At 39.3% G+C, this 14,362-nt stretch overlaps 1 non-coding gene across 1 annotated transcript; it reads right to left on the reverse strand.

Annotated features, from left to right (window-relative positions):
* Nucleotides 1-13,903: 13,903 nt before the first annotated feature.
* Nucleotides 13,904-14,010, reverse strand: LOC117312241 (U6 spliceosomal RNA). Its single transcript, XR_004526500.1, has one exon. It is a non-coding gene; the product is annotated as a U6 spliceosomal RNA (small nuclear RNA).
* Nucleotides 14,011-14,362: the final 352 nt, after the last annotated feature.

Raw genomic sequence — 14,362 nt, forward strand, 5'->3', positions numbered from 1 at the left:
CAGACACCCTTACAGCACGGCCTCATGGCCTCTGTGTGAGCCAGGCAGAAGCTGTTTGTCTGATCCTCTTCTGTTCTCTAAACAAATCTAAACTTTCCCAACTCCTTCTGGACATATTCTTCTATGTTGATAGTTGGAAGTCATTAAAGAAATCCTGGACAATTGTTTTTAGATTTTCTTCATAGTTAGATGGAGTTGAGAATTTTTTTTTCCCACGATCTCATCCAGAGAAACTTTCTGTCTCCTATAGTTCTGGGCTGCCATTGCTGGAACTGACTTTGCAAATAGGATGGCAATATGAGGCTGATGATGTACTTATCATTTAAAAATAGATGTGAGAGTAATAATTGTAAATCACAAGCAGATAATAGTCTTCTCTCTGTGACAATCTCTGCTTCCTTGTATAAAGACTCTCCATTCATTGTTTACTTGGAAGTTGCTTGACTTTTTTTTTTTTTTTTTTTTTTTTGCGGTACGCGGGCCTCTCACTGCTGTGGCCGCTCCCGTTGCGGAGCACAGCCTCCGGACGTGCAGGCCAAGCGGCCATGGCCCACGGGCCCAGCCGCTCCGCGGCATGTGGGATCCTCCCGGACCGGGGCACATACCCGTGTCCCCTGCATCGGCAGGCGGACTCCCAACCACTGCGCCACCAGGGAAGCCCCTTGACTTCTTTTTTTAAAAATCAGTGTTCTGTTAAGGTGTCAGAATATACATTTTTATGTGACTTTATATTTAGAGAAAGTTGTATACTGATATATTGTAATTGAGAGATTGTATTATCCTTCTTTGTGAAATCACCATAATTAGTTAGTTATATACTTGATTTTTAACAGCTGGTGTTATTCAGCTTGGACACAAATACAGAATGTGTGATGTCAATCTATATGCCAGCTATCTTTTTATACATCATTAGAGATAATGATATACAGTTGATATACAATGAGTTGATATACAATGAGAAATTGATATACAATGAGAAATTTCAAGGCTGTTGGATCTGAATTTAATTTGTATTTGTGACTCACAGTAGGCAGTGCCTAATAATCGTTTGATGGCTAGTGTAATCACTGGGTAAATGTAATCCATTTGTTTAATTGCCCAGACTCCTCACTGTATCTACAATTAATTGGTTCCCATTATAGGCCTCTTAATAGAGACTATAAAGCAGTAGAATTAGAGAAACCTGAAAAAGACCATTTAATTTGTGCCCTTTCACTACAAATCCTGGAGCTTCCCTACATCAGTTGAGCTTCAGAGAATTTGGAAAGAATTTGGTTAAAAGTAAATTGGTTGCAGTGATAATGTAATCAAAATAAAGAAATTACTATAAATGAATATTTTTATCACTGCTTTCTAAAATTTATTGGCAATTTTCAGGAATCTTTACATTATTTTTGGACACAATCATTTTTTACTTATTTTTAATTTTTCTTTTTGTTCCCGTGTGTATTTGATATTTAATTCATTTTCAGCTATTGTGGCTAGTTTACAGTGAAATGGGGGGCAGATTAGATTGATTAAGTAAATAATGGTAAGTGGTAGTACAGTAATGTGTTTGTTGACCTAGAAACATATCTGCAATATATTATTAAGTAGAAAGATAGGTTGCCGGTAGTATATATATTATGATTCCATTAAAAGCAGAATTATCAGAAAATATTTCTGGAGGCTTCATGGGCAAAAAGTTAATTAAAAATTAAAGGATGATAAATAAAGATAAACAAAAGAAACAAACAAAACCCCCCAACGCCCTCATATCACAGAAAATTTCAAAACTTGGTGATTAAAGTTTCTTCTATTGTTTCTTTATTACAGAAGCAGTATATTCCACTGACCTGATAAAAATAGACTTCCATATGTTTCCCCAGCAAAGATAAGTTTATTCAGGATCATCAGAGAATTGCAATTTAGGGTGTACAACCATGTTTAGCCACAGAAAAGTCCCCACACAGCAAGGGAAGGAGAATACTTTTATATCAGGGGTTGGGGGTTGGGAGACAAAAAGTTGAGAGGGCTATAGTAAACAAAGAGTCTAGGGCTTGTCATGGGCTGAGTCCTTGCCAGGAAAGAAGAGGAGTCTTTCTTCTTCCTTTTGGACTCTGCTATTGTTGCAGGGTGTGAGGCCTCCCCTTTCTGGTCTCCTGATTCTATTTAATTGAGGTTTCTGTTTATTCATTTTTGCATTTCCCTCTTTTGATCAATATCTTTCTCTGAAAGTATCACTGATCGTGAGTCAGGTGTTCTAGTTTCAGTGACTTTTGGTCTTTCGGTGTTAAGAAGGTCTTTTCCTGCATGTAGTGTTTCACGTCAGAGAAAAAGTACACAGATTGGAAACCTATTAAGGGCACATTCAAGTAATAAGGGTGGGTAGAAGGGAGAACTCTCAAGCACTTTTAATCCAAAGTTAAAGATTACCAAGATCTTGTTACCAAGATCATAGTCACTGGAGCTCTTCTGAAGCATTATGTCATCATCAAAAGTTGGATGACAGGGCTTCCCTGGTGGCGCAGTGGTTGGGAGTCCGCCTGCCGATGCAGGGGACACGGGTTCGTGCCCCGGTCCGGGAAGATCCCACATGCCGTGGAGCGGCTGGACCCGTGGGCCATGGCCGCTGAGCATGCGCATCCAGAGCCTGTGCTCCGCAACGGGAACGGCCGCAACAGTGAGAGGCCCGCGTACCGCAAAAAAAAAAAAAAAAAAAGTTGGATGACAAACTTCCAACAGGTCTTGTTCAGATATCTTGGGAAAGCTCTCATCAGATGTCCTCTGCTTCAGTTCTGGGAAATCTTTACTTTCAGGTTACCAGATGCTGTGCAAGTCCAGTCAAGGTTTGGCAATTTCTTTAGGTGTGTACAGTGAACCCAAGAGTCTATTACTTGGAGTTTGGTAGCACAAGAGTTGGTTAGCAATACTTGATAGGGCCCTGTCCAGCTAGGTTGAAGAAAGTTCTTCTGGAGATGGCTTTTCCAATAGATGAAATCTCCAGGTTGCAAGGTGTGATGCTTAAAGTCTTCATCTCCCAAGGGTACACTGTGAAAAGACTACTCTACCAAAACATGGTTATTTTTAACAGGATCAGTTAGATCTTTGCAATATTGAAGTAACTTTCCTTTTATCAGTTGTGGGTCAAAAGAGGTAGAAGCCAAGTGCATGGGGTCCTGTGACTATTTCAAAGGGTGACCATTATGACTTCCAAGAGGGGTGGATCTGAGATTTAAAAGGACCAGTGGCAATGCTTTTGGCCAAGGTATTTGGAGGACCTCTATGAATGTTTCCAACTGAGTCTTAATTATGCCACTAATGTATTTGACTAGAGGATTGAGGATGGTAAATGCAGTTGTATAACCAGCCAAACAGAACCTGCATGTTGAAGCACCTGGCCAGTAAAATGGGACCTTTTATCACTATGAATTTTTTTTTTTTTTTTTTTTTTTTTTTTTTTTGCGGTACGCGGGCCTCTCACTGCTGTGGCCTCCCCCATTGCGGAGCACAGGCTCCGGACACGCAGGCCCAGCGGCCATGGCTCACGAGCCCAGCCGCTCCGCGGCATGTGGGATCCTCCCGGAACGGGGCACAAACCCGTGTCCCCTGCATCGGCAGGCGGACTCTCAACCACTGCGCCACCAGGGAAGCCCTATCACTATGAATTTTGAGAGGAGTTCCCCATGTAGGGATAAACTTTTCTGAAAGGATTTTACCGACAGAAGAGGCAGTAGCCTGTCTTCAAGGGAAGGCATCAGTTCCATGTGAAAACATGCAGACCATGACTAAAATATATTTATATCCATGAGATGGAATAAGTTGTATGAAATCCATTTGTGAAACTTCAAATGATCCATTAGGCAGTTCAAAATATCCAGGAACAGTATGAACGAACTTCCTGGGGTTGTCCTTTGGACACGTGAGACAAGTGAGGCAGGCAGTTTTTGCAGCCTTGTTAATGTTTCCCCACCAATACTGATTCATGAAGGCTGTCATTGTGTCAGTAGACCAATCATTTAATGCATGTTCACCAGTGAGGAGTGAGAATTTTAGTCTCTGGTAGAACTGGGTTTTTATTTGGTCCAAAACAGAGCTTTCTCTTTTTATCAAACCAAAAATCGTTGAATTTCCAATCTTGGTTTTCCTATTCAGAGGCCAACTATTGGGCTTCTCTAGCCAGTTTTTCTAAATCATCATTTGGGAAAATATCCCTTTGAGACACGACAGACGTTTAGCTGCTGTGGATCCCTTTAAGGACAGCATTCCTTGTGGAAATGTCATCAAGATGATTTCCCCTAGCTTCCAGAGAGCCAAGTTTAGAATGCTCTAGAATCTTAATAGCTAAAATGGCAGGTAACAGTATTGAATGTAACAATTTCTGAACATAAGGGCCATTACAAATTTTATTTCCACAGGAAGTACAGAAGCCATGTTGCTTCTGCAACATTCTAAAATCATGAGCTACTCTGAAAGCATATCTACTGTCAGTATAAATTTTGGCAGTTTTGTATGTGGCTAAGGTACAGGCCCATGTAAGAGCATATAATTTAGCTTGTTAGGCTGAAATAGCCACAGGTAAAAATGCTGCCTCAACAATATCAAAAGGAGTTGTAATAGTATATCCAGCACAGTATTTTCCATTATCACCTTTTAAGTAAGAAACATCAGTGAACCATAAGAAGTCAACATTACCCACGGAATTTCCTGTAGATCATTCCAAGGAGTCAGGAGGTAGTCCACCAGCATTAAGCAGTCATAAGGGACTTCATTGGTGACAAAGGGGAGAAGAGTAGCTGGGTTAAGGTTATTACAATGTAAAAGAGTTATGTAAGGGGAGTTTAACAAAAGGATTTCATAGGAGGTGAGGCCATTGGTGAGAAGTATTGATCATGATGAGAATTCAGGAGAGCTTCTAATACAGGAGGTACAAAAATGGTTAAAGTGGATCTCACAACAATTTTCTCAGTGACCTTAACCAAAAGGACAGAGACTATAATGGCTCTAAGGCATTAGAGGTCCAGTTCCTGGCTAAAATACCCTATGGATTGATGGCAGTTCCCGTGTTTGGAGGTGAATACCCCAAGGACATTCCCTTCCTTTTCATGTACAAAAGAAAAGGGGAACCTGATAATTGGGATGCCCAAGGGCAGATGAGTTCGTCAAACTCTCCTTTAAGGCCTTAAAGGCTATGTAGTTCAGTTTTTCCCATAAAATTAGGATTGCCATTTTTGAGTAAAACATACAGAGATTTGGCCAAAAGAGAGAAACAGGGTTTGGGCAAACTGCAATTTTTCTTTGGTGACTTCATGTTCCTTTAAGGCTTAGCTCAAAGCAAGTGGTTGCTGTCTTCCTGTGAGAAGGCTTGAGGAGATCAAAAAACGTATTATCCACATGTTGCAACAAAGTAGAACCTCTAGGGAACTTTATATGATCCAGACCAGCCTTCAGGACTTTTGAGAAATAAGGACTCCCAGTAAAACCCTGAGGCATTATTGTCCACTTGAATTGTCTGTCTTCCCAAGTGAAGGCAGAAAATTATTGACTAGTTTTATCAACTGGAATACTAAAGAATGCACTGCATAAATCAATTATAGTAAAGAATTTACTTCAGTGGGAATGGATGTTAGAGCTTTATAAGGGTTAGGAACAAAAGGGTGTCATGGGATAAGAATATTGTTTCTTGCTTGAAGGTCCTGGACAAACCTCCATCCTCAGCCCTTAGGTTTTCTCACCAGTAAAATGGGAGAGTTACAGGAACTGGTACAAGAGAAAATGAGGCCTTGAGCCTTGTAATCTTCTATTATGGGCTTTATGCCTTGAAGGGCTTCTTTAATTATAGGATATTGATTAATCCTTGAAAGAGGTTTTGAGGGGTCTGTTTGAATTTTTATGAGAGGTACACTGTGAATTTTGCCAACATCAGTTGGAGATTTTGCACATAAGGAAAGTGGTAGTTGATTCAAGAAGGACAAATGGTCAGTATTTCCAGAATCAGCACTAGTACCATCAGGGTACAAATATGGGACAAATAAAATAGGTCAAAGTGTCATTTAATTCATCTGGAGAGTTACTTTGATGACTACTGTCAATGTGTACAATTATTTCCCCTTTTTGGGAGAAAGAAATTCTGGAGTGATACTTCTCTAAGAGGTCTTGGCCTAATAAATGGACAGGGCAGAGAAACTAAGGAGAAATGTGTGTGTATCTCTCAAAGAGCCTAAACAAAAGGGAATAGGTTCAGAGACAGGAACTTCTTGAGGTTCATTAGAGCTCCCCACTATTTGAACTGTTTTAGTACTCGGAGGCAGGGGCAGCTTTATAGTAGTGGGGCTGAGCACCAAGAATGTGGCTCTGGTGTCAGTTAGGACTGGAAGAAGTTAATTCCCAATATGGTGAAATGTTTCTCCAAACTGTTAAGAGGGAGGATTGGGAAAAGCCCCTGTAGTTCCTCAGAACTCTATCACTGAGGATTGGGAGGATATTGGAAGGCTGGTTAGAAGGATGAAGGCATCTAAGTGCTTAAATTTGTAACAATCTCTTTTCCAATGTCCTGGCTTTTTGTAGTAATAGCAGAAACTAGGAGGGTTTTAGTTCTGTTTGGGAGCTTTCATTTGCTAAAGCTGAAGATTAAGAATTTTGGTGGTCTTCCTTTGAGGTGACTCATCTAGAGTGTGAGAGAGTTGTTTTGCCAGATTAACTCAATCTGGAGTGGACATTGTTTTCCATTCTATCCTGGTCCTTTTTACTAGAAGAGGAAGGTCCCAGTTCAGCCCATTAATAAATATAGACTTAAAAGCTACTGGTGGAATCAACATCTGAAGGAAGGAAGACCAGAATTTTCTTTAAAAACAACCTGAAGTCAGTAATAATGAACAGATTCATCATATTTTTGTGTGTGTGTGCGAGCCTGAATTTTGTTCTTATCAACAGGCTTTGGAAAAGCCCTAGGAATTGCTCAATGAAGTTGCCTAGTGATTGCCTGAGCCTGAACTTATAAGATTAGTGGGCTAGTCTCGCAGCTGTAATTCTAAAGACCTTTAAAGACTTCTCCAACTAGAAGGTTTCATCCAATGCTGGGCTTTGTCTTTATTGACAAGCATATGAACTAACTTATGTAAGTCAGAGAACCCAGTTGTTAAGTTTGAATGACTACTTTAAATTCCTCATCAAATCTGTGAGATCGGATCTTCAGTTACTATGGGAAAATCTTTGACTATGGCTTGCAGTTCAGCTTTAGTCCAGGGAATATAAGAAATTAAGGGTTTAGCCTTTGGATCATCAGAAGTGTTAATTTTGAAGGGACAGGTACTGACATGTTCAGAAGAAAAGAGAGTGGGGAGAGTTTCAGGGACAAGAGGAAGTATGGTGAAACACTTAGTATGAGGAATTTGAGGGTACTGAAGAGTGTAGGTGGCATAGAAGGGAAGGAGGAAGATGGTGCTGGAGTTGAAGTCTGGCCACAAGCTGAGGGAGAGAGACAAGAGGGCACAGAGACAGAGCCTGAGAAAAAGAAGCCAAGGAAGAAGAGTCTGAGGCCTTGGGGACATTTTATCTTTAATCATTATTTTTGCTTCAGTTAACCTTAAAATATTATTTTGCAGAGAGGCAGTTTTGGACTCTGATAACATTGGGAAGCCTCAAAATTCCAATAAAAATAAGCATCCCCTCAGTTCTGCAAATTTTTGAGCTACTGTGATCCAATCTAGTTTTAAGAAAATTAAGTTTGAGGATTTCAAAATTTTCCCATAATGACCATAGATATTCTAAACTGCCTTTGGTCAGATCACTCCATTTAGTTATAAATGCACATAAGGAAGGACCACTGTTTTTAAACATAGAATCAGCCAAAGTTCCTGTAAGGGGGGGCTCCCTCAAAATACTTAGATATCTGGGATCCCATTTCCTACAGGCTTTTCCTGTAGCATAAATAATAATTTTCAATCAGCTCAAACAACTTCCAGCACAAATAGCTCAATTCAAACAGCTTGCAAGCCAATCCCAGCCAGTCCTAAGGAAACAGCTTGGGCCTGGAGGAGCCAGGCTGAAGGCTACTTTTTAAGCAAGTCTCTAGAGGCAGCCCTTCCAAAGGAATAGGCCAAAGGCTGAAAAACAGCACCATTTCAGAGAAACAATCACTGTTCCTGAAGGAATGAGTCAAAGACTAGCCAGCTTCAGGAGAAGCAGCCTCTTTTCCAAAGGGAATGGGCAGAAGACTTCTCAGCCCATTTCAGTGAAACAGTCTGATCTCAAATCAGACCAAAGTGCCAAACAGATACTTACATACAGAATAGGGCCTTAAGTAAAAAGATGAAATCTTTAAAAAAAAATCCCAAATAAAGCCTGGAGAGTTTCAAATGCAAAGATACCATGAGCTTGGATCCAGAAGAAAGGTGTACTTTCAAATGCCAGTGTCTGTGAGAAAAGTAGTGAATGACAATGGGCTCAACTGTCAGTACCCCACCTGTTCACCAAACCTGGAGCTGTTGGGAGTCTTCTCTGGTCCCCGTATGGGCCACTGAAATGTTGACCTAAAGCAAATAGATGGCCAGATATTTCTCCAGTAAAGATGGGTTCATTTGGGATCAGCAGAGAATTACAGTTTGGTGTCTACAACGACAGTGAGCCATGTGCAAGTCCCCACAGGGCAAGGGGATGAAAACACTTGTATAGAGAGGAAAAGGAAGTTGGGAGGGCTGTAGTAAACAAAGAGTCCAGGGCTTGTCATTGGCTGTGTTCTGGCCAGGAAAGAAGAGGAGTCTTTCTTCTTCCTGTTGGGCTCTGCTATTGTTGAAGGGTGTGAGAGTGCCCCTTCTGGTCTCCTGATTCTATTTAATTGAGGTTTCTGTTTATTATCTTTTATAATTCTCATTGCCAAAAATAAGAAAAAAAATTCAGGTAAGAGAACTCATAATCCTACTAACCCAGAGTGGGGATAAAACTTACAGAAACAACTTGGTGTCCTAATTTCAAATCTTTTCCTATGCAAATAACACACACACACTGATGTTAATGAATGCTTTCCTGTACGTTTAGTTTTAATATCTGTATTAAACTGTAATTAAACTATTTTAAAATATGTGTATTTTATTATCTGGCTAAATCATAATTTATTCAACCAGTCTCCTTTTTTAAGGTATTCAAATGATTTCCAGCTTCTCTCTAATTTATATAACACAGGATATGTATAATTGGCTAAAAATAAATTATAAATAAAAAGGCAAAATTTTTTGTGGCAAAGTAATTATGAATATGTGGAAAATTCAAAGACAGCAAATATTAATTGGTGATCAATTTCTCATTTTCTTAAAGAAATTTTTATTTTCACCAGAATTTTTACTTGACCATTGAAATAAAAATAACTAGCTAGAAGTTTCTATACATTTATATGTATCAGTGTCAGAGTTTAAACTAGGTCAGTGTTAACTTGAATGATTTTTGTCTAAGTAGTTTTTGACCAAATTCTTAGCCGCTGGAAAAGTAGCCATCCCTACAACACTTCCAGTTAACAGGGTCTCTCCTCCTAATCTATTCATATACAATTAACAAAAGATTTTAATTATCCTCTTTTTGTACTCTTGCCATATGAGTAAAGTTATGTTTCCTTAATTATGAGTATCACCTACCTAGTGATATATATTTTCAAGTTTTGTAGTAATGAATTAATGACAAATAATCTGTGTTTTGAGAGAATCCAATGTTTATCACAACCCCCTCTGCAGCTGCATCAATGGGGAACAGCAGAGCAAGTCTAGTGAAGGACAAGGGTAGTTGAAGGGGCTTTAAGAGATTAGTGAAATAGGAAATCAATCTGTGCTGAAGCCTTGTGTGGAGGGGTGTTTGACTGTGTAAGATTTGGATTAACAGCAAAAGGGAGGCGTTTCAATTTTAACCTTTACACTAGTGACACGGCTCCCTACTTCACTGAGAAACTAGGAGCTATCGGAAGAGAATTCCCATAAGCTCTGCTGCCATGTCTACCTGCACCCATGTCTCTGAATGGCCAGCACCCCTGCACTCCTAGTGGAACCCAAGCCTCCCCCTGCGTCTCCATTTCCCCCAGGCCAGCCGTCTCAATTCTGCATCATTAATTTCTCTGCCTCCACTGACTCATTCCTACCAATTGACAAGCATACTGTCATGTTTTCCTTCTTAAAAAACAAGCACAAAATTTGTATTTTTCTTTTTCTCTTCCAGCTAATGACCGAGTTTTCTCTGTTCTTTTGTAGCAAAACTCTGAAAGAGAGGACTTGGCATATAGTAGGTGCTCAGTAAATAATTGTTGAGTAAACGAACAAATGAAAGCAGTTAAGGGAGTAAGGCCTTTGTGATAATACAGGTGTGGGCTCATTTGAGCCTACTGTTAATGAGAACAAAAGAGAGATGGGATGTGGGGGTAGGGGGTATATGGAAAAATCCCCATAACTTCCTCTCAATTTTGTTCTAAACCTAAAAATGCTCTAAAAATAATCTTTAAAAAAAAAGGGGGAGGTAGTATATAAACTTTGAAGGAAAAATTTTAAATCCATGGTGACATTTTATACACAGTTGACCCTTAAACAACATGGGTTTGAACTGAATGGGTTCACTTAAATGTGGGAATTTTTTTTTAACATCTTTATTGGAGTATAATTGCTTTACAGTGGTGCATTAGCTTCTACTGTATAACCAAGTGAATCAGCTATATGTATACATATATCCCCATATCCCCTCCCTCTTGCGTCTCCCTCCCACCCTCCAGGTGGTCACAAAGCACCGAGCTGATCTCCCTGTGCTATGCGGCTGCTTCCCACTAGCTATCTATTTTACATGTGGGGATTTTTTTTTAATAGAAAATATTACATTACTACACCATCCAAAGTTGGTTGAACCTCCAGATGTGGAACCTCGTATATGAAGGAATCAAGTATATGGAGGACCGATTATAAGTTATGCAAGGATTTTCAACTTTGTAGAGGGTCGTTCTCCTAACTCCTGTATCGTTCCCATATAAATTGTATACGTAACATAAGAGAAGAAATATCCCATAATTTTAGAATTCTATGAGGATAAGATTAATTGGTGGTACAATGGATGGATATACTTGATAAGAGTAATTTGTTTTCTTGCTTGAAGTATTTTCATTTTTTATATATCTCTTTCTTTTAAGAATAAAAACCCTATTATCTAACATTACAGATACTTGTTCACCAGTTAAGCTTTCTAGTTAACTATTCACTTTCAGAGGTGAAGGGTCCATTCTCCAGGAAGAAAAGCCTCTTTTCCCATACCTTACCATAAATGGCCAAGTTCCAAAGCACTCCAATCAAAACCTGCCCCACCAGTTTTTCTGCATATCAACCCCTAACTCATAAAAGTTTGACCAAACCCCAAATCCAAGAGACAGATTTGAGAGCTTTGCCTCCTGTCTCATTGCTGGTCAACCTGCCAATAAACCTTATTCTTTTCTCAAAATCCGGTGCCATGATGTTGGCTTCTATGCATTTCAGGCAGCAAACCCTTCCTTGGTAACACCAGGAGTTAGGACCTCAACATATCTTTTGGGGGACACAATTTAACCCACAACAGCATTTATGTAATTAAGGAAGACATAGCTAAGAATTTGCAAAGAAGCGGGGGTGATTAATTTAGTTTTGGTATGTTGAGTTTGAGTTGCTTTAAAACAGTAAGACTGTCATGTCCAATAAGCAACCCATATATGTTTAAGGAGCCTCAGCAGAGAGTTTCTGGCTGGTGAGGAAACATAGAGTCATCAGTATCTAGGTGGCTGTGAAACAGACAAGTGCTGAATGGTACCTTGAGGGGCCACAGCATTTAAGGGGTGGACACAGAGAGAGGAGGCCTTGGGGAGGCTTGAAAAAGAGTAGGCAAACAGGAGGTAGAAGAAGAAAAGCCAAGAGAAAATAGTGTCAGACAAGACATGAAAAAGTTTCTGAGAAGGAACACAATGCTTTTTTTAGGTCAACAGTATCCTGCACTGTAGAAAGGTTTATTGAGAATTTTCATCTTCATAGAATGATTACATGACTCAGTGGAAAGGACTGAAGAATATCTCTTGGATATGCAGATAGGCAATGATTATCAAGAGTGGTTCTGGGGAAGTGGTAAGGGCTGAGGCAAGACTTCAGCGGGGAGGGGAGGTGACAAGCAATGGCAGGTAGAACTATGGCAACAGTTAGTAGAGAAAACTCTGCTGTGAAGGAATGTTAGAGTGAGGCTGATGGCTAGAAATCAGGAGACTTGAGCATGTTTTTGTTCAGAGCGGAAGGAGCCATTGATGGAGAAAGAGATTAAAGGTGGGAGAGAGGGCATAATCTGTTGGGGCAAGCAAGAACTCAGGGCTCAGCCTCCTACTTTAGACAAAGTGCCTTTGTTTTGATCTCTTCCATACATTTTGCCCATTATTTAATATAAAGAGAGTTCTGGAAAATCTTTGAAAACTATTGAATTAGATGTTTCAGCTCTAAAAAACAGTCAGTCATTACCTATAGCTCTATACAGAGTAATGTACAGTAATAGCCTGAATAAACTCATTCAGATAATCCTGGTTTATTTAAGGTCATATCTTCAGAAGGAACTAAATTGACAGGAATAACTATTATAGCTGTAATTATTTGCATTTCAGTTCCTGACTAGCACTTAAAATTTGGATATATGTAAATTTCACCTTTAAATATTGGTTTGCATTCAAAACAAGCATTTCTCAGCCCTGTACTATTAAAAACACCAAAATGAGATTTTTAATACTGGTTCATTTTGTAAAGCTCTTTGTTTAAGTAAATTTATTGGTCATTATAGCCTTTTGAAAAACTCATGTACTGTCTATCATTATAAAATAAAATCATGATGGTTGGAAGGATTTGAAAAATATATAAATATATCAAAGAATTATAATCAAATATAATTCTACCACCTATCGCTAACCATTATTTCAATATTTTAAATTCTTTTTTATTGTGAAATATTTCATAGGTTAATGAACATCTGTTTATGCACATTGGTTTCAGTACAATAATAGCTTTATTATGTTTACTTAAGAAAAAATTTTAAAATAAATAATGTTATGATTCAACTGAAGTCCGCTCATCATTCTATTTTCCCTTCCTCCCCAGAGGTAACCACTATCCTGAGGTTGGTGTATACCATTCTTCTCTATGTTTTTATACTTTTATAATGTGTGTAACTTTTCATTAAGAGCATGCAGGAGGGGCTTCCCTGGTGGCGCAGTGGTTGAGAGTCTGCCTGCCGATGCAGGGGACGCGGGTTCGTGCCCCGGTCTGGAAGGATCCCACATGCCGCGGAGCGGCTGGGCCTGTGGGCCCTAGCCGCTGGGCCTGCACGTCTGGAGCCTGTGCTCCGCAACGGGAGAGGCCACAACAGTGAGAGGCCCGCGTACAGAAAAAAAAAAAAAAAAAAAAAAAAAAAAAAAATATATATATATATATATATATATATATATATATATAGAATGGGAGAAAATATTTGCAGATGATGTGACCTACAAGGGATTAATTTCCTAAATATACAAATCTCATGCAGCTCAATATTTAAAAAAAACAAACAGCCCCATCAAAGAAATGGGCAGAAGATCCAAACAGGCATTTCCCCAAACAAGACATACATGGCCAAAAGGCACATGAAGAGATGCTCAACATTGCTAATTATTAGAGAAATGAAAATCAAAACTACAATGAGGTATCACCTCACATTTGTCAGAATAACCATCATCAAAAAGTCTACAAATAATAAATGCTGGAGAGGGTCTGGAGAAAGTGGAACCCTCCTATGCTGTTGGTGAAAATGTAAATTGTACAGCCACTACAGAGAACAGTAATGAGGTTCCTTAAAAAACTAAAACTAGAACTACCATATGATCCTGCACTTAACTATAGTCCTCACTTTTTGCCTGTCTTCTTACTGCCTCTAAAATATGGAATGTTTCACAGATTTACATTCCATCGTTGTGCGGAGGTCATGCTAAATCTTCACTGTGTCATTCTGAATTTTGCGTACACTGGATTCGTTGCTAATGAATGCAGATAAATGTAATTAAACTGCACGTCTCCATGATTTGTTCCTATTCTCTGCTATTTGTTTTCTGGAAACTGCCTAAAAAATTCAAGAAGTCTCCAGAGATGTCAAGATAAGAGTAGTAGTTTTACTCATTTAATTTCTCCCTTTCTTAGGTATTTGAGTGCCAAGGACAAGGGAGGGTAATGCAGAGAAAAAGTACAGAGACATTATCCTGATTTTGTGGCGTTGGGCAAACAGGCCCATAATTTCCTTCTGACAGCTCCCTGGCTATTTGTATCTAACCTCTTGGGGCTAGGAGGTTAGTGGAAGGTTCAACATGAAAAGGTTAGAACATCAATAGGTTCTAGAA

The sequence above is a fragment of the Tursiops truncatus genome, chromosome 4 (genome assembly GCF_011762595.2).
Source record: "Tursiops truncatus isolate mTurTru1 chromosome 4, mTurTru1.mat.Y, whole genome shotgun sequence".
Taxonomy (NCBI): Eukaryota; Metazoa; Chordata; class Mammalia; order Artiodactyla; family Delphinidae; genus Tursiops; species Tursiops truncatus.